Source organism: Helicoverpa zea, chromosome 12, assembly GCF_022581195.2.
Source record: "Helicoverpa zea isolate HzStark_Cry1AcR chromosome 12, ilHelZeax1.1, whole genome shotgun sequence".
Classification (NCBI taxonomy): Eukaryota; Metazoa; Arthropoda; class Insecta; order Lepidoptera; family Noctuidae; genus Helicoverpa; species Helicoverpa zea.
The window spans coordinates 9,206,570-9,231,539 of NC_061463.1; the positions used below are offsets into that span (position 1 = coordinate 9,206,570).

The following is a 24,970-nucleotide window of genomic DNA, read 5'->3' on the forward strand; positions in this document are numbered from 1 at the left end:
TTCAATACCTGCGACGAAATAAACTGTTTCTATTAGCAAGGCTTTATCTCCACAAATATTGGAGTGTTTGCTTTGGCCGGCTAATTCAAATGAAACGTGACACATTACTTCTTATTAATTTCAATAATGTCGGGTTAAGATGACGTCTTCAGCGTTTTTGTAGAATATTTTGTATCTGTAGTGTTTAGGTATTTCGATAATTTTCAACTCAACATTTATAATCGCTTTCAATTTCAGGAACAACCTTAACTATTCACGACTGAGAACAAAAATTTCTAAAACCTTTTAGTAAGTACTTAGGTAATCTCATTTTCATTAAATCTGAGGAACGTCCTCCCACGAATCGAGGGAAAAAAACTAAAAACTGATTTATATTATAAAGACAATTTACCTATGTGAGTATGTGTGTATTTTTCTTACTGCTTCACGCGCAAACGACTGAATTTTGATAATAATATTTGACATGCAGGAAGCTGATATCATGGTTTGAAATATATACTTTTTCTCAGGTTTGGGGAAGGGGTTCCTTCGGAACGCGAGTGATGTCGCGGGTGGAAGCTAGTGAACTATAAAGATTTAGTTCAAGACGTCTCCTTCAGTAGGTAGCCTAAAGCTTATTCCTTTGATCTCTTTGATTAACTGTGGATAGAAGTACCTATTTAATTAACCGTATGACAGGTGTCTAAATAAAATGTAAAGTTTTACGTCCTAGGATCATAACAATGGCTTCCAGAGATTCAACTTGATCTTGATTGATCAACCAACTACACAGCTGCACCCCGTGTTCCCTTATTTTCATAGCCCTATGCGACGACAATCCGATACAACTGGTGTGCAGAACCGACATTTACATGCTCTTCGAAGAAAATACACACCAACTCCCGCACTTCGGGCTGATTTAAAATCCACAAAGTATAGTTTTATGTGCTTACTATATTGTACAGTGTATCAAAAAAGTCGGCTTGATTGGAATAAAAATTAACAGAGATAGATGAGACCTAATTTATTAATAAGTTAGCAGCGAAGAGTTTATTTTGAACGGGGTTTAAATCCACTGGCAAAGTTCATTCATTTTTGTATTCTTAGATTTTTCGGTTATTTGAAAGAATAATAAATGTTTGAGGCATTGAAGGTTAGGTAGGCAGACAAATACACTTATTCAATAATATTCGATTTGGCTTCGTGAGCAAATACTGACGAAAACGATTGTGTGTTAATCAAATTATGTTTCGATTTTTTAAATCTTTCTCTTTCTCGCTTTTGGGAAAGATAACTGAAGGAAGTTCGGGATTTTAAACTGGTAGAATAGGAGGTAGGATTTTAGACTTGCGCAAGACGGCTGGCAGGAGCTGGATGCGAGCAGCCGAAAATCGATCTCAGTGGCGTGCACTTGGAGAGGCCTATGTCCAGCAGTGGACTGCGATAGGCTGATGGTGATGATGATGAGAATAGGAACTGCTTAGATGGGGGAACATAGAAAAAAAAACTTTCATGTGGTTTGTTAGATTCAGCACATTGCATACAAACCCATTATTTTGGTACATGTCTAAAATTATACCTAGTTATATTAACAGAGAGTCCGAAAATCAACGATGAACTGGCAGTGAACGAGAGTTAGGTAAAACTATGAGTAGGTCCCAGTCCTGAAAAAAATATAGGCTGACATAGCTTTTAGCATTCAGATTGTTTCATATTGCAGCTTTTCATTTCTCCATATTGGCTGAATGTAGCGCATAGACCACTTTATTTGCTTCACAATGCAAACTCCTATTCAGGATACATTCCATAACAAACTTTCAATGCAAAGTGCATGTCATTTAGTTCTTGTAACCTGTAGAACATAAATTTGTGTCTTATGGTGAATGTAAATAGAGTTTAATTCGCAATGACTAACTTGCTGCAGTTGTTTCCTTTTAAAATTTTCTGTAGTGGAGTTAGTGATGCGACAAAAGTGAGTTTTTCAATTTGAATGGTCCAGTGCGCGTAAATAAGTACAGTTACAATAAATCACGTGAGTTATCGTCACTAGTAGCACTAAATAAAAACTTTTTAAATATTTATATTTAAATTAGTGACTGACTGGAAATAATGACAATGCCATTTTGTGAACGGAGGTTATTTCTGGCCCCCTGTAAACTGTAAAATGTAATTTCACTGTTTACAGAACCCACTTAGGTACTTTACCGCCCACAGTTCTGAGAAGTTCGGCTCTGAGAGGGTAAATGACCGAAAATAACTATTATTTCGTAATAGTGTTACTATGTCAATTTGTCAATTATGGCGAGGCAGGTGCTGTAATATCTAGTTTTATTTGTTGATTAATGTTTAGTTCTAAATGTGTTATTTTGCGATTTCACAGCTTATTTTAAGGTAATTATTATAATTGTAGGATTAACGGCGCCCACGGTGGAGATTAGTCAGCTGTGGAGGATATATTATAGTGCACATTCAAGCATTTGCAAGACACTTAAAAAACATAACAGAAAAAAAATTGCCACGTTGGAATGTAGAAATCTCTTTTTTTAAGTTGTTTAGGAATGCTTTCGGGTAAAAATATGGGCGACTACTAAATCGTATTGCTGGTTTCTAGACCAATGTTAATAAATATAAAATTTTAAATCTATTTGTTTCGTATTTTATCCAATCCTTTTCACTACTCGCATCCCTATCACGAAGCTTTTGGATTTCAATAACATTTCCATCTATTGATACGAGTATATGACGATTCGCTTTCCCAAGTTCATAATACTCGATTATTGTTTGCTCGCAAAGATTCTACATGAAAACTGCTCGTGCTTATTTGAATTGAAAGCCAATTGTACCAAGTACCTACTGAATAGTGCAAAGTCGGGAGAGTATTTCAGTACATAATCTGATCACTTCACACATATATTTTGTCTTACCACCTTCACCTATTTACCCTGTCAACCCAATACAACATGGCAAGACTGGTTGTCAGACTTTCTGGCTTCTGTAACCCGTAGAGACATATGTTCAAATGACTGCCAGTATCCACCAATTTATCATGCCTTCCGAAACCCGGGGAACTCGTCATGACAATATGATCACTGCTCACCCATCCACCATTTGACCGTACCAAGATTTGCTTAACCTTATAATCGATCGAACGCACCACCAATTTCTAATATCCCTATAAGTATCGAAGACTACTTATGAAAAGACAGTCTGCCATTCTGATTGATTGATGGTCAAAAATTATAGCTCACTTGGTTTTGTTGATTGGGTAGGTTTGTTACTTTGAATTGTTTATTTTGTTCGAAATACCTGTAATAATGTAGGCGCCACTAGGCGGTGATTTACAAAAACATAATTGATTGTAGATGCTTAAAGAAAGTTTGAACTGCATTTGAACTGCGTACTTAAATATTCATGATTCTATTCTATACTTAGTACATTTTATATTTAGAACTATTTGTTTGTGAAATGTCAGAATTAATAGTTTGTAGGTTTGTGGAAAACTCCATTGAAACCCAAAATCAAAATCGGGTGAGCCGTTTTATTATGAAAGTCTAACAGACAGGCATACAAAGTTTCTTTCAGATGTTAGTGAGTATACATATTATGGGTATTATGTAGGAAATGTGAAGGGGAAGAGTATTTCTTATCTTTGCACTTGAAAAGGTCAATATGTGGGAAGTGGGGATCTCATAAACTTATTGACTAACAAATACAGGCGTGAAGTACCCATCTAAATAGTCATATTTGCTAACCCTTTACTTAGGGCAAGAACGGGCTACAAATGTATTCTAATAAATATGTGAGTTAAATACATATATATGTGTAGGATAATTATTCTATCATAACATCATTCTTCTCTTGGTTTTATGTAAGCAAGGAGCAATTCTAAAGATATTTTTTTCGTCTTGAGAAAAGGTCTAATGCACATTATGTTCGTACAGATTTTTTATATCACAATTATGTCTTCGAGACTTATATATTTACTTACCAAAGAGTAGAGAGTTTGATATTGTTTGTAGATGAATGAAACAAAATGAATCACAATTTGGAAAATATTACTTATTGCTTAAATTCCAATTAGGTGACTACACCTACTTAGGCATAAAATCAGAGAAATGTTTCCCTAGAAAAGTTTAGTTTGATAAAACCAATACGCCTCGATGTAAGACCATGTGTTATCCATCAAAGTGGACAGGCAGACTATTAGGCATGGAACTGTAATCAATTATCCGACATATACCAATCATTCGGGCGAGATTCTTATAGATACGGGGTTTATATAAACTGATGAACATGTTAGAAATGTAAGGGTGAAGTGCATACTGTGATGGAAAAAGCTTTTTAATCTAACATTTTATTTATTTGACAGATAGGACTCACTAACGGAACGTGCCTTTCGAAACACAAGAGGAACTCGTCATTGCAATTTGAATACTCCTAAACGGACCGACCGCACCAAGCGTTGCTTAGCCTTGTGATTGGTCGACCAGTGTGGCTACTATGAGATATTAGCTTCTTAAATCATAACATGAAATCTTTAGTTTGTTTACAAGCAACACGGCAATTACAAATTACTAACTACTACTTACTTTTCTCACACATTTTTGAAAGGCTTCTGTTATGAAAGAGTTTACCCTTCTTCTGGTAAATTAGCCAATCTTTATAAACGTGCAAAACCTCTCTTGGAACCCTAAAATTTTGTTCAAAACTTTGCTATTGTTGGAACTAATAAAACATGTGATTTTAATTTTTTTTTTCGCAACGTGGTCATACTGAGAAATGTGTGTACCGAGGTAAATACTGCAAGGGAATGTTTTTTTTTTGTATTTTTATGGCGATTCGAAAGGTTGAAAATGGAAAATTATAATAAAATTCTCATATTTACTACTTCAGGGTATCTGCTATCGATTACATATTTGAATATTATGGAATATTTCTGTAATGAAAGCTGTGTTTTGTGAATAAATAAATAAACATTTTATTAATTTATTCATACATTTTATTAATTTATTCTTATTGCACGGGATGTAATCCATATGTTTTCACCCCGTCATTTTTATGAACACCTTCCTTGACGCCCACGGTTTCACTCGGAATCTACCCGTGAAATGTGTCCCGTACCCAGATATAAAGTATACTATATTTTAAACTGGACCTCCATCTATGTGTGTCAAACAGCTCATTGCGTTCAGCCTCAAAGCGTGATTGAGGAAGAACCCTCAAACTTAGGTACACATTTATAATATTTGTAGGACTAGCTTCTGCCAGCGGTTTGACCCGCATCCCGTTGGACCTCTGCGCGAATCCGTATAAAATCCGAAGCTTATAGCCTTCCTCGCTAAATGGGCTATCTAACGCTAAATATTTTCAACGCATAAAATCAAATCGGACTAGTAGTTCCTGAGATTAAGCAAACAAACGAACTCTTCAGCTTTGTAACATTAAGTATAGATTAAACCTTTTTGAAATAAACGTTTAATTTGCCTAGTATATAATAGATCGCGTTGTTGGCTGTACTTTAGATTACTCGCCTGCCGAACTCTTTGTAGAAATTAGATGTTACGTTAAAAATTGTCTCAACCGGAGATTAATGACAAAAGTTGTTTCAGACTTTTACTTGGCACAATTCGATGACACTTTACTTATAAATTATAGTGCTATTTCACATTATTTTTAGTCAGGATCTAAAACCTACATATTGTTCTTCATTATTGTAAAAGTAATCACGCAATTGTTTCTTCAAAGCAGAGAGCAGGAATATTTGCGTAATGCGGAATGTTTGATATAAAACTGCAAGAATAATAAACAATGCATTGAACTAAACCTCAGTATTTAATTTCCTTTACCTTTTGCAACTAGCACCTTTTTACCACAATTTAATAAAACACGTGTATATTAAAGACTAGCTGTATTCCCACGGTTTCACCCGCGTCCCAGGAAACTTCTTCCCGTACTCGGACAAAATTAATTTCGATTGTAATTTGATTTAAATTTTTATTGTATTTTCATTTTAATTTTTTCTTTATTATTGTTAATTCATATTTTTTACTCAATCCAGTAAAATGCCCGAAATAAATGATTTTTATTTAATTTATTTCTTTTATTTTAAAATATACCCTATGCTACTTCGGTATAGTGTAGCTTCACAAGAATTTTTCAAAAGTTTCCAGTGGTTTCGGCGCCTTCACAGTACAAACAAAAAAGTCCTCTTCATTATATTACTATAGACTAGATCTATATAAAACACAATATTATTTCCTTCAACAAATTAAATATACACAGAACTCACATAAGTGGCAGTAAGCAAAGTGACAATTCCCAGGTTGGGAATAAGACATAATGGGTCGAGAAGTGTTGTGATATGACGCAGGCCCCGAACCGCCCGAGAGAAATCAAAGATTGCTCCCCACATACATTGGGGCTTGGATCTGAATATGTTAGGCTGAATGCTCATTGACGATTTTTGGCACCACTTTTTTGTATTAAATTATGGATGTATTTAAAAAAAATCGGTGTTTATGGTGGGTATAAAAAATATTTTGGTAAGGTAGGGAATCGATTAAATTTAATTAATATTTAGTTGGTAATATTTTTTTCCGAACGACAATGCAATATTTTGGCTGGAAACTTGGCTGGTCTTTGGCAGCGGGTCTTCTTCTTCATCTGCAGATATCTTTAGAGACCAACCTGTAAAAAGGTATTATATCAGACTTGTTACTCCATGTATTAATATTGGTTAGCTGCTGAAATTAACTGAATTATCAACCTATACTATTATTAAAACGACTAAACGTGGCTCCAGTCAATATTTACCGACATAAAACCTACTGCCTACATATGTAAATTTTATTACAAGTTAGAAATGTGTCGCTTCACGTATCGAGGTCTGATTAAGTCAGACATATTAGCTGTGTGTAATTATTGCGACATTTCAGCAGTGATTAAGTGGGGCTCTTCATCCCGTAGATGGGTTGGGTCATGGAGTATTGAGTCGATGGAGGTTTTAAGTTTGTATGCAAATAAAGATTCTTATTCTTAATCGCGTATCGTGGTTCACTTTTTGAAATCGGTACTGTCGGTTTTGTCAGTGAGGTATGCAGGTAAAAGATGAGAAAGTCTGTATTTGAATCGGTCTAAGTGTTAGAGAAATTCGTAACATCTGTGTAAATTGATATTTAAAACACGTATCATTATAGAAATTACATTACATAAGAGAATATATAAAGAGAGGATATACCATAAAATTGACTCAATTATTAATTTATAGACTACGCATTAATTTCAATGTTCACCAGGGGTTTACCATATTACTATAGCGATGCCTTAATATTTAGACTGAGCGCTCGCCGCCTGACGGCTCCATTAGTTATATCTTCCGTGGTTGTAGTGGACAATAACTATGCGTCACTGATCACTTACTTGCACTTATGTAATGAACATGCTTCGTTGGACAAGATTCAACCGATTGTAGATACCTACACACACATACACGACGAAAGATTTAAAATGTATTTCAAGCACAACATTTTCTTAATATTGACGTCATTAAAACCACTAATTCGTCTGTACGAAAGATTGGGTTTTAATTTCGAGACTATTATTTATGAGAAAGTATAATTCATGATAAAGGTCCTTAATTAATCTTACCTAATAAAAGAAAAATGTGCCCAAAATCGTTTTGCTACGAGACAAATTAATGTTACAAGCAAGGGCTACGCCGTAGCGCGTTCGTAGCCACACGTTCAATTAGAAATACTCTGATAATAACGACACGTAATTTCCAAAGAACATTTTATTTAGATAATTATTATTCCTGATTTTAGTTTATAAAACCAAAACAAATCATATCTCAATCAGTTATCAATCATCTAATAATATAATGAGGGTTTTTAAAATTATATGTAAAACAATGTAAAAGCTTCGAAACTACGAACTTTAAAATAAACACTACTGACATATCTTGTGTTATATAATGCTGTGGCATAAGTTATATTTTTACCGGATTAGGGTAGTAGTAGTAGTTTCAAGAACCAAAGGTGAAACAGCAAGAAATATGCAGTCCCTTATTAACTTGTGCACTCTAATCGTCTCCTTTAGGCATGTTCAATATTTTTTTTTTCAAAAATCCTTCCGGCTTATAATTAGCCACAAATCGTAAGTATGCAGAAAGCCTTAAGCTGAAACTGACAACTGTTAAGCGGGTACAGGCTGTCGAACTAGCGACACCTGCCCCGTGTTGACTTTGTCGTCGTTACTGAAGGCTTATGTGTGGCCTAAATACCCACGTTTATTTCGAAATTTTTGTTGCCTAGATACACGTCTTCTTGGATGAGTAAAAGGTGAAAGAAAACCTCTACAACCAAACCTGACATTTAAGAAACATTTTGTTTATAGGTAATGATTAAATGATTCCAGCGTTATCCCTAACGCAGAGTCAGACTCATACTGACTAAAACCAGGCCTCTGTCACTCGACGTACTTGCGCGCGATAAATGCCTACCGCTCGCTGGGTTACCGGTAGCCCCACGCGGCTCAGGGCGCACAACAGTCACACGCGCCGCGCGCGCTCCAATATTATTATTTTTATTTCATGGCATGTTACGCTGCTGGTTTTTATTAGGTTTTTTAAGCTACCTCACAAACTGATGGATTATTTTGAGTTGTGTTGGTTTATATGCGACTATTGTAAGATTTACAAACATTTTATATGTATGAACTTATCTAGTAATTCTATTTTTTAATAAATTAATACTTATCTGCTTTATGATTTTAACAACAGAGATCATTAGGTACTTATTTTACTTTAGATACCTACTTAGTTATATGAACTGTATTGTGAGTTTTGTAGCTTAAAACACATCTCGAGTGTAAGTAGGTATAGTTCTGGTCCAACTTAATGACGACTCGGAACATTACGCGTTTCGCTACGCAGAAACCAATTTTAGGTATGTATCAACACTCGACGGAGTTGTACCATATGGGGTATGGCACTTGTGCTCGAAAAATAGTTGGAAACCGCCTTTGATTTTGACGAAAGCTTTACTTAAGTACTTACCTATGCTTACGTATTAGGTAATATTTAGTAATATGTACCCATACTCCATTTTAGTAGGCAATAGAATAGTTAACTAAAGAAAAATATTCTTGATATTACTTTTTATTTAAAAACTCAGTTTTAAAAAAGGCTATCTTAAAATAAGCGTAACTTTGTTTTCCTACTTAAATATTAATAAATTGTAAGAAGCAACCCTAAGCACGGCCACGGCACGGTTGCGGTCACTGAAGTGTGCGCTATCGCATTGGAATAACAATCAAGCGCTCGAGCTTTTAAGGTTCATTTTATAACGCAGCTAGGAATTTTTAGGTAGTTGGGGAACTTATAGGTGCTTATAACAGTAGGTATGGACTTTTTTGTATGGAGTGATTTATCTGTTACGTAGTAACTATTATATAATCTGTGCTAAAACTCACCATGTTCCTTTTGAAGCCCTTTGCGTAATATCACCGCGGTAATTCTTTCGAACAACAGCTCAACTTTAAGAAACTTCAAATCGCCTTGATCAAGGTTCATTCCTTCTCTGTATAAGAAGAAATAGCAGCCCTGCGGTTGGGACAATAAAAAGTCTGATAATTATGATGATGATATCTTTGTATACGCATTTTAAAATATTTTTTACTGAACGTCATCAAAACATATTCTTAACTTAGGGGCCTAATTAATAACGGCTTTTAATTTTTAATCATTAACTGTGACAGTTCTTTGATATACGATATACTGTCAGGCAATGTTAAATAATATTTTGAACTTCTTGAAGGGTATCTATGAGATTACCGTTTTGTCATGTACATAAATAAACTTATTATAAACTAGCTTCTGCCAGCGGTTTCACCCGCATCCCGTGGGAACTACTTCCTGTACCGGGATAAAAATAAATGGGCTGTCTAACACTGAAAGAAATTTTCAAATCGGACCAGTAGTTCCTGAGATTAGCGCGTTCAGACAAACAAACAAACAAACTCTTCAGCTTTATAATATTAGTATAGATAGTAAAGAAGGTTGCGTATTGAATACCATAGGAAATTCTGCTATACAGACATTTTCTCGTCCCATGTACATCGTTTAAAAGCACTATCGGACTTCAATGGATGTTCACAGTTAAAACCTTGTTAAAACTGTAGTTTTTTGACTTTCAGAAACAGAAGAAAAATACGAGATATTCGGGCTATTTTTGTGTGGTAGTTACTATCGTCAAGCCATGGGTATGTCGCCGTAGTTTAAACTTTATTGAAGAATTTGTCCATTTATTTACTACTGGCTGTTTTTCACTGCTTCGCTAATACTTTGGGATGCTCGATTTGGAAAAATCTTCAGGTTATCATAATCAGCAAACCTAGGGGAGGTTTGCTGATTATGTTAATCATGACGAGGCGAAGAAGCATATTTCAAAATTTTGCAAACTAAGAAACAAGTTTGCAAATCTACTTCCATTTTTACATTGTAGTTTTCATGAAAAGCGGATGAAACCGTGGGAAACAGCCAGTGAAAAAACCCAGTTTTATATATCTATGCAAGTACGCCCCGTTAACCGCATCATCATCATCATCCCAGCCATAGGACGTCCACTCCTCCCCCTTAGATCTCCACAGATGCCTGTTGGAGGCGACCTGCATCCAGCGTCTTCCAGCGACCTTTATGAGATCGTCTGTACCTGTTAACCGCATAGTTTTACTATACTAAAACTTTCACTACTTCTACAATTCACAATGAATTGAATTAATTGAACTGGACTGTCTATTATCAATTCTGTTAATGCACATAAACTTGTTTCCAGGATAACCGGGTGTCTCTATAAACGGGTAATGGCGGCTGAAATGTCCGGCAGTAATAAAAAAAAACACTTTTCAAGATTCTTTTGTTTTGAGTGTAAGAACAAATAAATTGCTGTATTGTTGGAATGAGATAAATTGTATTATCTGTTGGCATTATATATTTGTATAAAATTGATTGAAAAATAAATGCTAGGTAAAACAAAAAAAAAACGATCACGAAGGGTTCCGTACCGCTATTTAGAAAATGAGCAAAAAAATCACGTTTGTTGTATGGGAGCCCCCCAAAATATTTATTTTATTCTAGTTTTCTTGTTTGTTGTTATAGCGGCAACAGAAATACATCATCTATGAAAATTTCAACTCTCTAACTATCACGGTTCATGAGATACAGCCTGGTGACAGACGAACGGACGGACAGAGGAGTGAAAACAATAGGGTCCCGTTTTACCCATTGGGTACGGAACCCTAAAAATTATCTCAAAATAGATTTAGGTTTCAAAATAACAATTTCTCCTGTGGTGGCTAAGTATTACAGGGCTTTTCAACCTTTTTCATGAATACAACGATACGAACAGGAAGAAAATTAAAATTTTCGTGATCCCACTTTAGTTTTTTTAAGCTTGTATTATATCAAAACACGACCTTTTTATAAATATTATATTTTTACTGCCTATTTGGAGAAAAACTTGAAGCCCGTTCCTAAAATTGAAATCGACTCATTAATGAGTGAAAACAGACTGCATATTAAATTTTTTGTGATAGCAATTTTCTCACAATCATTGTCAGAAGCTTATTTAACAGAGCCGTAAATCAGTTTATTTTACCTATTAATGCTATTACAAAGTATTTTTAGTACCGCGGTTTTAATTAAAATCGAATATGAAATATCGAATATGAGAAGCACAAATTTTATTTTGTATTCAATGAATAACAAAAAACAGAAAACATTTTTACGAGGTAGGTATTATAAAATATACGTTCATTTTTAAATATATGCGTTCGTCATTAAAATTTTTTAAAATGTATATTTTAGTTTCGAATATTGAAAATAAGATTCGCGATTAAAAAACTACAGGCACAATATCGTATTGCAAATTCAAATGTCAACATCGAATGTAGTGAGAAAAGTTATTACACGAGTTGTTCTGATTCCAAATTATTCGTAAGGCACGTGTAGCATTCACCAACATTAATTATTCTCGTAATTAGACAAATTTAACACCTTTAGAAATTGTAATTGAAGACAAAACAAGAAATTTAATAACTCGCTTCGGATGTAGGTGCTAAAAGTACATTCAATAGGTATATTCATCCTTTTTGGTTCATTCAAAGCGAGGCGTCATCTTAATATTAATTTTTACGATACCCCTAATTTTAAAACGATTTTCCCGAATCAAACGTTGTAAGTAACATGATACGATAAACAGTACTCTCCAATCTATTTACGTTTTTGTCGTTTATAAAACAAATACAAAGTTTCGTATGAACCTTTGAATTGCGACAGTAAGCGGATTTATAAGGCCCAAAACTTCTTCAAAGATCCTTTTCAAGGAGTTTTACAATGAATTTACTGTTTAAACCTGGAAATTGAAAGAAAATTAAGTACAGAAATTAGTGGTAATTATCTATATAGTATTAAGTAAATTAAAGTTAATTTTGTTGGTCAATGCATTCGATAAGTAAGAGCAATTGTTGTAGTTTTGAACACAATTATGGTGTCGTAGGTGCTAATGCCTACGCACGCCTACGCTGGGCGCGGCGTAGCAGCGTAGCACCAACCGCTACGCTTTCGGCATCACCCCTAGTTGGTGTCGGGTATATAACCGCGGTGTACGAGAGCTGTGGCCACTTGTGTACAAGGTTCTCAGCGCGCAACACGCGCTCTCAGCAACTGTGTTACAGTGAACTACTCGTACAGTTACGGACAAGACAAACTTGCAGGTAAGTTTGTGCATCCCACAAAGTTTTGTACCAAAGGTCCAGGTTCGAAATCGGGATATTATAAATTTTTATTAAAAGTTTATTTTTGAGTGAATTTTTTGAGTTAACTTTCTTAACGCGTAAAAGAATATGCTATTACATTTCCATAGTTAAAAATCATAGAGACAATTTTTTTTCGTATAATAAAATGTTTATATTATTATTGATTGTGATTAATGCATTAAATAGGCTATTTCCAAGTTAGTTTAGCAATAAAATATTGCTAGTGGCAAGTTATTTATAAGTAATCGTGTATAGTTAATGGGGTGCAGGGAAGCCTACTGACCTATGTGATACGATTTATATAGCTCAATACTTCACGATTATAAAATAATATCAATTTCACGTAACTCTCATTAAAGTTATTTGATATAAGAAACAATAGAATATAAATCAATATAATGTTTAAATTGACAATGAAAAATAAATTATTTATGCAGAATAAGAAATTAATTCTACTAATCAATAAATTAAATATCACGTTATTTATTTCTAAATAACAATAAAAATATTATATTTCATTCATCAGTAAGTAAATACAAACATAAAATATTAAACGGGAATAGAAACATACTTTATTTGATAATAAACATAATCACTTGAATAAAGTAAGTTATAAAAATTAAGTTAAAGAAACAACAATCTTTACAAAAATGTTTACTCGGAACGGAAATTAAAAAGTAACGCAAACTTCCCTATTACAGAAGCAAATTAATTGTAATATCAATTTGTAATTAAAATATAGGAGTCAAACATAATAAGAAAGCATTATCAAACCTCTATTTACTTACAATTCAATATATTATCATCTTAAATAATTCACTTAGTCTTAATAATAATTTGAACCAGCAACTTTATAAGGATATACAGGTTTTGATGAAATTTTGCATATTTCTCTCAATCTTCATTAAATAAATTCTCAGGCCTATTAACTTGGTAACACTTGGTTAACGCTTGATCAAATCTGGGAATCAAACTGAAATACTTTCGTAAAACTAAACGTATAGTAGTTAAGAATATTGAAAAGTTACAGCAGGTGGTTAATAAATAAATTATTTATTGAAAAGAATTACTTACATATGCAAGTTATCACAATTATCTAGTAATTATTAGCAAAGAGCTTCTTAAAAGCGATTCACTCTGAAATCATTCTATATCACTAGCTTCTGCTAGCGTTTTCACCAGGGTTCCGAGGAAACTAGTGCATTCAGATAAAACGCCTATAGCCTTCGTCAATAAACTGGCTAACTAACACCGAAAGAATTTTTGAAATTGGTCCAATAATTCCTGAAATTTAAAATGTTTTTTTAAGCGAATAACTTTTCAGCTTTACGGGAAAAGCCTAGGCCGGTGATGAAAGAACTTCCCAACCTAATAATATTAGTATAAATAATCACATTACTTTATTTTTCAAAAAAATCTACCATAATAGTGCTTCATATTTACTAGTGATCGCAGTTTAAACTTCCGTTAGCAAATAGTGTTAAATTGACCGAGTAACGTGCAATAGTTCAAAGGTTTCCGCTCTTTTACCGATGACTGGATTCGGATCACATCAAAAGGATTACTCATTTAAACGACTATTCAACTACTTGGTTAACTTATAAAATATTTTTATAAATAGGTAAGAATAACTATGTTTTTCTGTCATAGTTTTTCAAAGTACTTCTTGCAAACTCTTTTAGTTTAGTTTTCTTTAGTTTTTCAAAGTTCTTCTTGAAGCAGTCGCTTCTTGTAAAGCACTGGTACTCAGCTGAATCCGGTTAGACTGGAAGCCGACCCCAACATAGTTGGGAAAAGGCTCGGAGGATGAGGATGATGAGTTTTTCAAAGTACCTAATATTTTCCAAGTATAATACACGTGAAAATCTCGTAGAACCTCGTTTTCAGTATTGGTAATTGAAAAATTAGGCCAAATATAAAACGACACTTTTGTATAAATACCAAGAAGTTTGTGAATAATATTGTCACTTTTCGTAAAATTGTATCGGTAAATGTCAATTATTTTAATGTAATCAAATCCTATTTAACACCAGTTACCTTGGCTTACAAAACGTACTCAATATTTTTTTCATCAAACTCTACAGGAAAAAACATTTTACAAAATTCTAAGCACAAGTTACATCCAAAAACAATATTATTAAATACAATTAAATAAAACGAAAATGGTCAGTCGGCCATTATTTTTTTAAATATAAATAAGCCAGCAATGAAAAAGGTAAACTGACAGAAATCCTGACCGTCGGCACTGGTCGGGCCTGTCATGAAAAATTCACGACAAAAACACGGGGACAACTGTACCAATAATAGAATAAACCTGAATCGAGGTAAACATTTTAGGATAATCCGATGATTCCGCTTTTGATTTAGTGAAATCGAAGTTTTTGTATTTTTAAAATATCTGTTTAAATTGACTTTCAATGGCTCATTGAAAGTCAATTTGGCACTTGTGTTAAAAGAATAAACGTAGGTATTTCTTTAACTACAGTTAAATATGTATTATTTATTATTAACCACATCTCGCTATGAGCTTTTGTCACACATAATACCTACTTTAAAACATATTGTAACAATATAATATTGCAGTTTTACCTTCATACATCACATACTTTTTGGTGCGTCATCATCATCATTTGAATGGTATTGGCCATTTTACGTCAAAAACTTAAGCGTAGCCATTAAAGAAAAGAGAAATAAATAAAAATATTAAATTTTTGCTAAGGGCTACGGCTCATTTTTTCACCGGATATGGCCAGTATGACAGTAACAACAAAAGAGAATAAAAACTTTTTTGATGAAAATAAAAGGTGATAATGCCATGTTGAAAGACAGACTAAAGTCATACTAACCTCATGTTCAGGTTTAAGTTTTAAACTGAACAAGAGGTGCAAATAAGGAAGAAATAAATATTCTGTCAATTTAATATTGTGATTATAAACCTTCATATATCACATACTTCTTGGTGCGTCATTATCATTTGAATAGTACTGGCAATTATACGTCAAGAAACTTACGCATAGCCATTTACGAAAAAAAATAAATCAAAATAGTCTTTTTAATTTTTGCTAAAGGCTACGTGTCATTTTTTTCACCAATTATGGCCAGTACAGCGATGTTATGACAACAAGAAAATAATAAAAACTTTTTTGATGAAGAATAAAATGTCAAAACGCTTTCTTCAAAATCTATTACACACTAACCTCCCATGTTCAGGTTTAAGTTTTGAATTGAACAAGAAGTGCAAAGAAGGAAGAAAGTTTAAAAGACAAGCAAATTAGGAACAAAATGGGAATTGAGACTCAGTTCTACTCGCTAGCTAGACTATCTCTAAATAGGTTTAAATGCAACTGCAGAAAGTTTAAAATACAGTGAGCTTTCGAACTGCTTAAATGAAATCTAATTATTTTGCTTTATTATTTCTATTAAAGTAAAATATAGCAAAATATATATTTTTTAATATTATAAAACCTATTTTGAAAGGAATTAACACATTTCGTCCGTTATTTTTACATAAAATTGTTAACTTATGGTATATGTTATTTGTCAATAACTTAAATTAAATAAAAACAAGTAAGACATGAACACAAGAAAAATAAAAGGTGTTCTTATTGGTTATTAACAACTAAGGAAATCCATATTCGTAATACTTTCTTAATACATGAAAATCTTAATAAATGAATGTCGATAATCTCTTTTGAAAGAATAAATTGGCAATTCATAGTTTCGAAATTGGCCGATGAGCTTATTTTTACTGTAACGGTTCATTCAATTTCATCTCTAGACAATAAGAGGATTTTATTGCGAGCTGAGTAAACCAATAACAAATATATTGATATTTATTAAATGTTAAAGTAAATAATTATATCGTCGAAAGTAATAATTGTAGTAACTTACATATTATTTTGCAACACATCATTCATAATTTTCAACAGCTGTTTGGCGCCATTGTAAAAAGGCCGCCATATTGTTTTTTTGAATGTCACCGAACGGCGAAGTGTCATAATCTCATAGTCAAGAGAGCACTTGTAACTCGCATCCGCACTAGAGTTTGTTCCAAATTATGAAACCTTTTGAAGTCAGAACAATTGTTTTTTCTAAGCATAATTTATCACTGTGAAGTTGGTTAAAAGGGGATGATTTCAGATGAATACAATAAATAGAATCAGGACGCCGAATAAAATATTTGGCGTACCTACCTATTAATATAAATTTCTAAACGATATAGCTAGTAGGTACATTACCTAATTTAGTGGTATGTTTCTGCGCTCCATTGAATGACTCGGTTCATGATTCAATTTAATCGGCGTATTACCCGAGAAAAACTAAAAAGAAACTTAACAAAACGAGTTACATAATTTTTTCAATCCACTTTCAGCACGTTACTAAAGAGATTTTTCATAAAATCATATAAAATAGGCTGAACAGAGTTTCCCTCGTATCATTCTCCGAGCCTTTTTCCCAATCATGTTGGGGTCGGCTTCCAGTTTAACCGGATTCAGCTGAGTACCAGTGCTTTACAAGAAGCGACTGCCTATCTGACCTCCTCAACCCAGTTACCCGGGCAACCCGATACCCCTTGGTTAGCCTGGTGTCAGACTTACTGACTTCTGACTACCCGTAACGATTGCCAAGGATGTTCAATGACAGCCGGGACCTACAGTTTAACGTGCCATCCGAAACACAGTCAATGGTGTCTAAGATATATTTAGAAAGTACATACAAACTTAGAAAAGTTGCATTGGTATTTGCCTGACATGGGATCGAACCCGCGCCCTCATACTTGAGAGGTTGGTCCTTTACCCACTAGGCCACCACGACATGAGTTTCCCTCGTAAAACTCTAAAAAAACATCCATATAAAATGGCGGCTGCAAAGACCACAACATCATCGTATAGTCAATTAATCGCTGCACCACTATCAAAGGTTTTATCCATAAACCCTAAACGAATTAGTTCGTCAGTTGAATGAATACAACCTCCATACTAGATACTCTATGCTCGCTAAGCCTTAATGGACCATAGCTCAAATAACTGTGTTAATCTTATTCTAACTGAATTCGACATAAAATAGTCACGTACTGTCATTCGCTATAAAAACGTTACATAAAAAAGGTTCCTGAATTTCGAAGGTTTGTCCATTAAGTGCTCTGTATATATATTTTTGAAGGTATATATAGTTGTGTGAGGTTTTCTTATACTTGGGCTGGGAGTGTGGGAGGTCTTAACAATGGCGATTCATTCAGATGTTTGGGAAACATGTTTTGCAAATTTTGTGATTCTGAACTTGTCATCGCTACGTTTTATAGTGATTCTATGTCTAAGTTCAAACGATTTTTTACAGCATTAGATTTAAAGTACGCATTGGGTAGTTATTATTTCATATTTTAGAAAATCTAAATTTTCTTTTTATTAAAAAAACTTAGCACAATATCATGAGAAACCTTTACCGGTAATGTAAGTTTCAAGATTTCAACATAACCGTTTAAATATGCACGAAATAAGAAACGAAAAGTTCAAAGTTTGTTATATTGTTCGCGGTTAACCGTAAAACTCTATGAATATTTGATAACGAACGCAAAAAAACTCGTTCTTTCATAATCCCACGCGTAGTATGGAGGTTATATATATTTTGGTGAAAACCCCACGCATATAGTAATCCAGGGTAACATTCAGAATAACCATATGTAATACCTGAAATCCTTAAAGGTACAAATGTGCCTGGCCTTTTAGAATCAAAGATAAAAGATAATTAAATCAGGAAATATTGCAATGCTCAATTAATAAGATGGCATTTGCAATAATTTCTAATGAGAAATTTCTACAATTTCTAATGAGAGGAAATGTTTTTTTTATTAGCAATAACTTCGTTTAGAAATAGTTCAGTCGTGGTTGGTAGCAATAGAAATAATGAATACAAGTAATACTTATTACGGCTGCGGTCAATATCTACTAAGGATTAATATTTTCTTCTATAAAAATGTTAATAGGATCTGGTATAGAAAAATAATTAAATATATCGTCAATATTTAAAGGTATTTTCTTAGAAATGGGAATTCTCATGTTAGTTCAAGCGTATCTTTTATCGTATTTATTCTTTAATGCCCACGCTAGATGTACTTAAACGAAATTCTTATTTACACAAACACACGACCAACATACGAGAAGGTATATTAGCAAAGAGAATGGAAAAAATCTATAGATATCAAATAACAAACAAAGGTCAATTATTTACACTTAAAATAAAGAGGTTTATTAAAACCTTTTTATAATTTTGAATAATAGACGTCGAACCTATTTCGAACGCGTTCTAAATCTGAATTTATATTTTTTAATTTTGTCTCTGACACTTTATTGTCGTAATAGGACCTTTTTGATTGTAATAAAATCATTTTGAATAGGTCAGACCCACGTAATTTATTTAATTAAAAATCGTATGTTATTCTAGTAGCGACATATTTGTATAGATAGCCACTATTAACGTGTACAAATGTCATTTGCAATGTGATTTCACATTGCGTTGCGGTGCAAACGTCATAAACCGTTAGTGGAATCGGCCACAGCGCGATCATCCTGGATATTCATTAAATTTTATTACTTACTATTTAACTTTATTGACTACAACACAAGAGATATTTAAAAGTAAAATGTTAGACGGTCTTTTGCTGGGTAGCTGTCTTGACTACTTATAATATTTAAGTACTACTAATAGTTAAGTACTACTTGAAATATTTAAGTAAAACAGCTAAATATTTACTCTTAACACATCTTTACGGTTCTTCTTTCAAAATCTAAAAGTAAGTTCAGAAAAACTGATTTTTCTAACTAACCAATATGTCTGGCGTAAAGATTTTACTCTTCCGTAGTAAGATCTCGAAGTGTGTGTAGCCAGCTAAGTATATGATGTATCTTCGTTTGATGTTCTTTCAAGTGTACAATGTCCTTACCTGGCAGGAGTTATGAATAATTTAGAAAACCATTTGTGAAGCAACACGTGCCAAGTAATGGACTACAGTTATTGTGTAGCTTTCAACTTGGGTCATGGAGGGTGACGGTGAAAAATGATTCAACACTCCCTTACATTGACGGGTCAATTCTCATGTTTTTCACAACATGTCACAAAAAGGCATCTTTTGTATCGATATTTTTCGATATAATATAATAAAAAATATACTCAAAAAATACAGTCATCATAAAATTGACTGTTTCTTCATCCCACGTCCAAAATTATTGGTCTTAAAATAAGTACGCAATAGGCATTTTGCAGCAAGCAACAGTACATCAAAATCCGCGATCTCAGCTCAACCGAGCACATTGTTGAGTCGAGATTTCAATTAACTAAAGGATGACATGGCGTCTACGCATTAGTAATTAATGCCAGCATCATTATCACTTAATGAAGTCTGTTATGTTTGACACCTTTGAGCTGCGTTGTATTGGAAGATCATTAGCGTTTTGTTGCTGAGACAAGATTAATCACTGATTATGTATTTAACATTGTTTAGTTCCAGATTTTTGTAAGCGGTTAGCTTGTTAGCCTCAAATGTCAACTTGCATATTGATTTATTAATATTTACAGGTGAAATGCCTCAATATAATCTCACTATTAATGATGTGGCAAATCAAAGATTACAAGACTTACTAGAAGAAATTATTTTTAATCGAATTCCCAAAAAGGAAGAGGTATTAGGTAAATAGTTTAGCAACTAAAATTCGTCATAGCAATTTAGCTTAAATAATACGCATGTCTAAACCATAACATACGACTGAGGAAGCACGAAATATCATGGTTAATCCTTTTAAATGCGGCCTAAAGTTTCATTGACGCCACGGACGGCCTAATCTTAAAGCTCAAGAGTAAATAAGTATGCGTTGAATTACGGCTTTCGGCGGCTTACATCCTCTGGTCCTTATTACTGCCACAATATGGAGTGTAATCTATTAACTTGGGATCATAAACTAGTTTACTATACACACAGATTAGACATTTTAAGCATTATTTATTATACTTTCCCTTAGATTAGGCTGTCGATCCGACGCAAATTGAATGCAAAATCATTCACATTTCTCTTCAGCTCAATATATCCAAGAATTTTTGAGATAGATTGGCATATTCTTATTTATATTGTCACGAGAAAGGATAACTCAACCCGCTGGGCACAAAAGGGTAAGCGTTTTTATTTTCTTGCTATTTACACGTGAATTTACGTGACAATAGTTGTCAATTTGTATAAACTTTGGCGAAATCAGTTGGGTCAACTGCGTGGATGGTAACGTAATATTGGTGTAAGAAAATGTTTTACTCAAACAGTTTATGATTGAATTACTGAGAGATTCGGCACCGCAAAGGTTTAATTGATTGCCTTAATTACTCAAAGGAAAACCGTAAACTGGGGTAAGTTTGTACAAAGTGTAGGTACTTATAATTTCAGTTTATTGGAGTAACCGCCCAATGGTCGGGTGCATGTTCACTCGCTTTTATCTTGTAAGCAAACAGGCTTCAAGTTCCATGACCAAGTTAATCGCTGTTAAGTTAGTCGTCGCGTCGCCGCGTTTAAACCGAAAAGTTAACTTTGTGTTGGTTTAGTTTAATAGTAAACTGTGAATGCATTTTTGTGGCAATTAGTGAAGGAAAAAATATGAACCCGTTTCATAGTTTCTCTTTTAACTTTTAAAACCAGTTCAATTTTGCATAATGATGGTCAAAGAGGCTCCTAAATATTGCTTGACCACAACACGAATTGTCCTAAAATATCAGCTTAATGTCAAAATGACAGTACATTGGAAACATTCTATTTGTAACATCGATATGAGGGCTTATGAGCCTAATTGCTAATAGAGCTAATTTCCCAGCTAATCAAAATGGACACAAAGCTGGCTTACTGGACATACACATCAGATTATTGGAAATATAGGTATACCACTGATGTTCTACACAAAATCTTTATTTGATGTACTTGCTCTGGTATTTTTACATACTTATTGTCTTCGAGCACGATAACAGGAGCGAGTGACTGTATTCCCTTCTTTTAGGAAATTGACAGAATATTATGCGATTTTGTTTTTAAGCAATCAGCTTTATTTGTGTTCCAAGTACCTAAATAAATACTTTGGCAGTTTTATACATTTTTCAAGTACTCAGTGGAACAAATTCAAATGTGTTAGTTCACTCTCAGAAACTCGATATTGTGTCGATTGTATCTGGCAAGGGTGTCGTTAAACTCTATGCTTTGTTTTATCTCGAATGAGGATTAACGAGTTTTATACACAACGGAATGAGTGTCTATGGTACATTTGTCGTACGTAAATTAATCAAATATTAATGGATCAATTTTCTATTTTCCTAAAATTACTATCAAGAGTTCTGCGAAAGATTTTCTAGTACATATGTCTTAATAGATTTCTGTGAAAACTTGAAGGGTCTCACGTTTCACTCCCACATATAAAATATATAGGCTGATCCCAAATTACATTACTACTTTAACAATAGAACAATAAACATGTGACATTTTTATATATTTGAAGTTAGTTTTTGTACGTTATGAGTGGATCATTTCTATAAATATTAAATTAATTACATATTTCATCAGGAATCAATTCCTAAGGGCTTAATAAGTCGCACCCCGTGTTTGTGTGGGCGTGACCATAAATTTGCGGTTCATTCTAATAATTATCATTAATTACTTACTTTGTAGAAGTTTCCTTAGGGAATACTATTATCCTCGTGAGGTGTAATGGCGCGAAAATTTTCACTTACCACACTCCATATGATTAAAAATTTTCAGCCACATTATTTTGTATCCTTCATAGACTTAAGGCCGATTTAAATAATAGCTTGAACTTTAACAAAAAGATGATCCCTAAAAGTGTCTTTAATAATATATTTACTTATTTTTGTGTTGTCAAAATGGAAGGAATATATTTTTACGAGTGTCGTGTCACAAAAAGCCGGTCACGATCCGTAAATGAAAATGATCCTTGGATATTAAAAAAAAAACTCACCAAAAGGAACATTTTTTTGAAAAAGTACTGTATCGTCTGTATGGTGGACTTGATACTAGAATTAATATTTACTTTCAGTGAACTTCAACATTAATAAATATGATAAATGTTAATAATATGTTATTTAAAGATATGTTTTGCTTTAAAGATTAGAATACACTGTATGCAGATAGCTTTTCAACTTGCAAGTAGATTTATGAGTTAGAATGGTAATAACAATAAAATCTAAAGTTCACACAATCTTACTGAAATATTACGACATAATTGCATGAATACCTATCAACAAAAGAGATAGTTTCAGTTACAAAAGATCTTTTGTTTCGTCATATCAGAATTACTTATAGCAACACCTTTTATCTTATAACTGAAAAGGTTTTCGATAACTGCAGACTATAAAATGCAATGAATACGATAAAACACAAAGAAATATTAATGAAATTGATGATGAATGAATGTGGAAAAGGGTATCGGACACATCCACTCCTGGCTTTTGATTTAACACCAATATAGAAAAGCAATAAGCCACTACGAGATTATTATTCAGTTATACCCCTTCGATAATCAGGGACGAAATCCCATCCCTTACTGATTGAATTCTATATGGTCGTAAAATCGTTTAAATTTTGCACAGTCGACGGAGCGATTCAATAAGATATGAATGTAATATTTGACCCCCGAAGTTTTATCACTCTTGGCCGTTTTATTTAAGTCGACTGATGCGGTTTGAGACACATGTGGGCGCTCAGATTGGATTGTACGCCATTTTGTCACGTAATTTACGATTGAGATAGTTCATTTGGATTGAATGGTGGCCATTTTTAAAGCATTTGCTTGCTTAGAAAATTGAACTGTGATATGTTAGGTTCAAGATATTCAATTGATAAAATGGGTAAGATCGAGTGAAATGACTAAAATACAGAATTGTAATGACATCTCGACTTCTTGTCAGAGATTAAGTGATTTATTTCGTAACAAACCGTTGAAAGGTTAAAGGGACGCAATACATAAACCTTTCAACAAAAGTTGTGGGAAATTAATGGTACCTACATTTTGAATATAGAATCTGTTATATTCAAAAAAGAGACAAATGTCCGAAGTTTTAACAAGATTTGTCGCTTTTAGCGCTTTATAAAGCGATGTGACTTTAAGAAACAAACCTTCGTAGAACAATAAAGCTGCTTTAAGATTGTAGGTAAGGTATAAAAGGTCCTTAAAAGTTTAGAAGATTCGATTAACGTTGTTACCGTCTTTTAGCAGTGTTTAATGTCCACTCATTATGAGAATGACGAAGTTTTCGAAAACATTTCGTCATTTCGTATGTATCCGACATTCTACCCTACGTACATCGGAAATTCAAATTTTCACCACCACTATATAAAACACAAAATATACATAATTTTTTGGACTCATAATAACATTATTCGTACATTAACTTTTCTAATTAACAAGTTTAGTACAGCATGTTTGAAACAGGGTGTAGTTGTCTGTTAGTTGTCAATTTTAGGAACGCTATCATGCCCATACTTGTCAAAAACACTGCGGAATATCCCATGTGGCCCAGTTTGGGTAATTATAATTATATTTACGTAATCAATTTTCGTATAGTGACAAAATATTTGGGTTATAAGGTTTTAGAGTAATTGGAAATGTATCGTATGGCTGTTGTTATTTAATTAAAAGTTTGGCCGCGTCAATATCGTGGATTAGGGTCCCACTACCCTTAATTCTAAACGGTTTTTTTAAGGCATCAATTTATTTAATGTGGTAAAATACGTTGTTTGTGGGGCAGCGTATTTTATCAATCATTAATCTTATAATGGAGCAATAACGTAGAAGGCCAGAATGGGCCATGGTGTGAATGGCATACAACAACAAAAAAAAGCATGGAGTGTCTCGCAATGGCGCAACAATCTATTGTCACTGTATTTAAAGCCAACGTCACTCTGTATGGCTTCTACGGTGAATGCATAACACAAGAAATAAATAAAAATAAAACTATTTATAGACGACTGTTTATTGTAAATAGACCAAATAGAATAACAATACTTAAACTTAAGTCCATTTCGTACTTCTTAAGGTTACAATTGTATCTTTTACAAACATTCTCTGGATGTTAAGAATTTCAGATCGTTTATACCTACACTCTATAAAATTGGAATTGCCAACAGATTCGATCCGATTAA

The 24,970-nt window shown here is 33.4% G+C and overlaps 1 protein-coding gene and 1 long non-coding RNA gene across 4 annotated transcripts in view; both read left to right on the top strand.

Annotated features, from left to right (window-relative positions):
- Window positions 1-515: 515 nt before the first annotated feature.
- On the top strand, window positions 516-2,619 carry LOC124635431. The gene is made up of 2 exons (XR_006985008.1): window positions 516-598; window positions 2,390-2,619. It is a non-coding gene; the product is annotated as an uncharacterized LOC124635431 (long non-coding RNA).
- A 10,052-nt stretch (window positions 2,620-12,671) lies between these two features.
- LOC124635120 (allatotropin-like) overlaps window positions 12,672-24,970 on the top strand; it is a 30,419-nt gene continuing 18,120 nt past the window's right edge. For all 3 annotated transcript variants that reach the window (XM_047170913.1, XM_047170914.1, XM_047170916.1), the window contains exon 1: window positions 12,672-12,750. The gene's annotated coding sequence lies outside the window, so the exon portion shown is untranslated. The remainder of the gene's footprint in view (window positions 12,751-24,970) is intronic.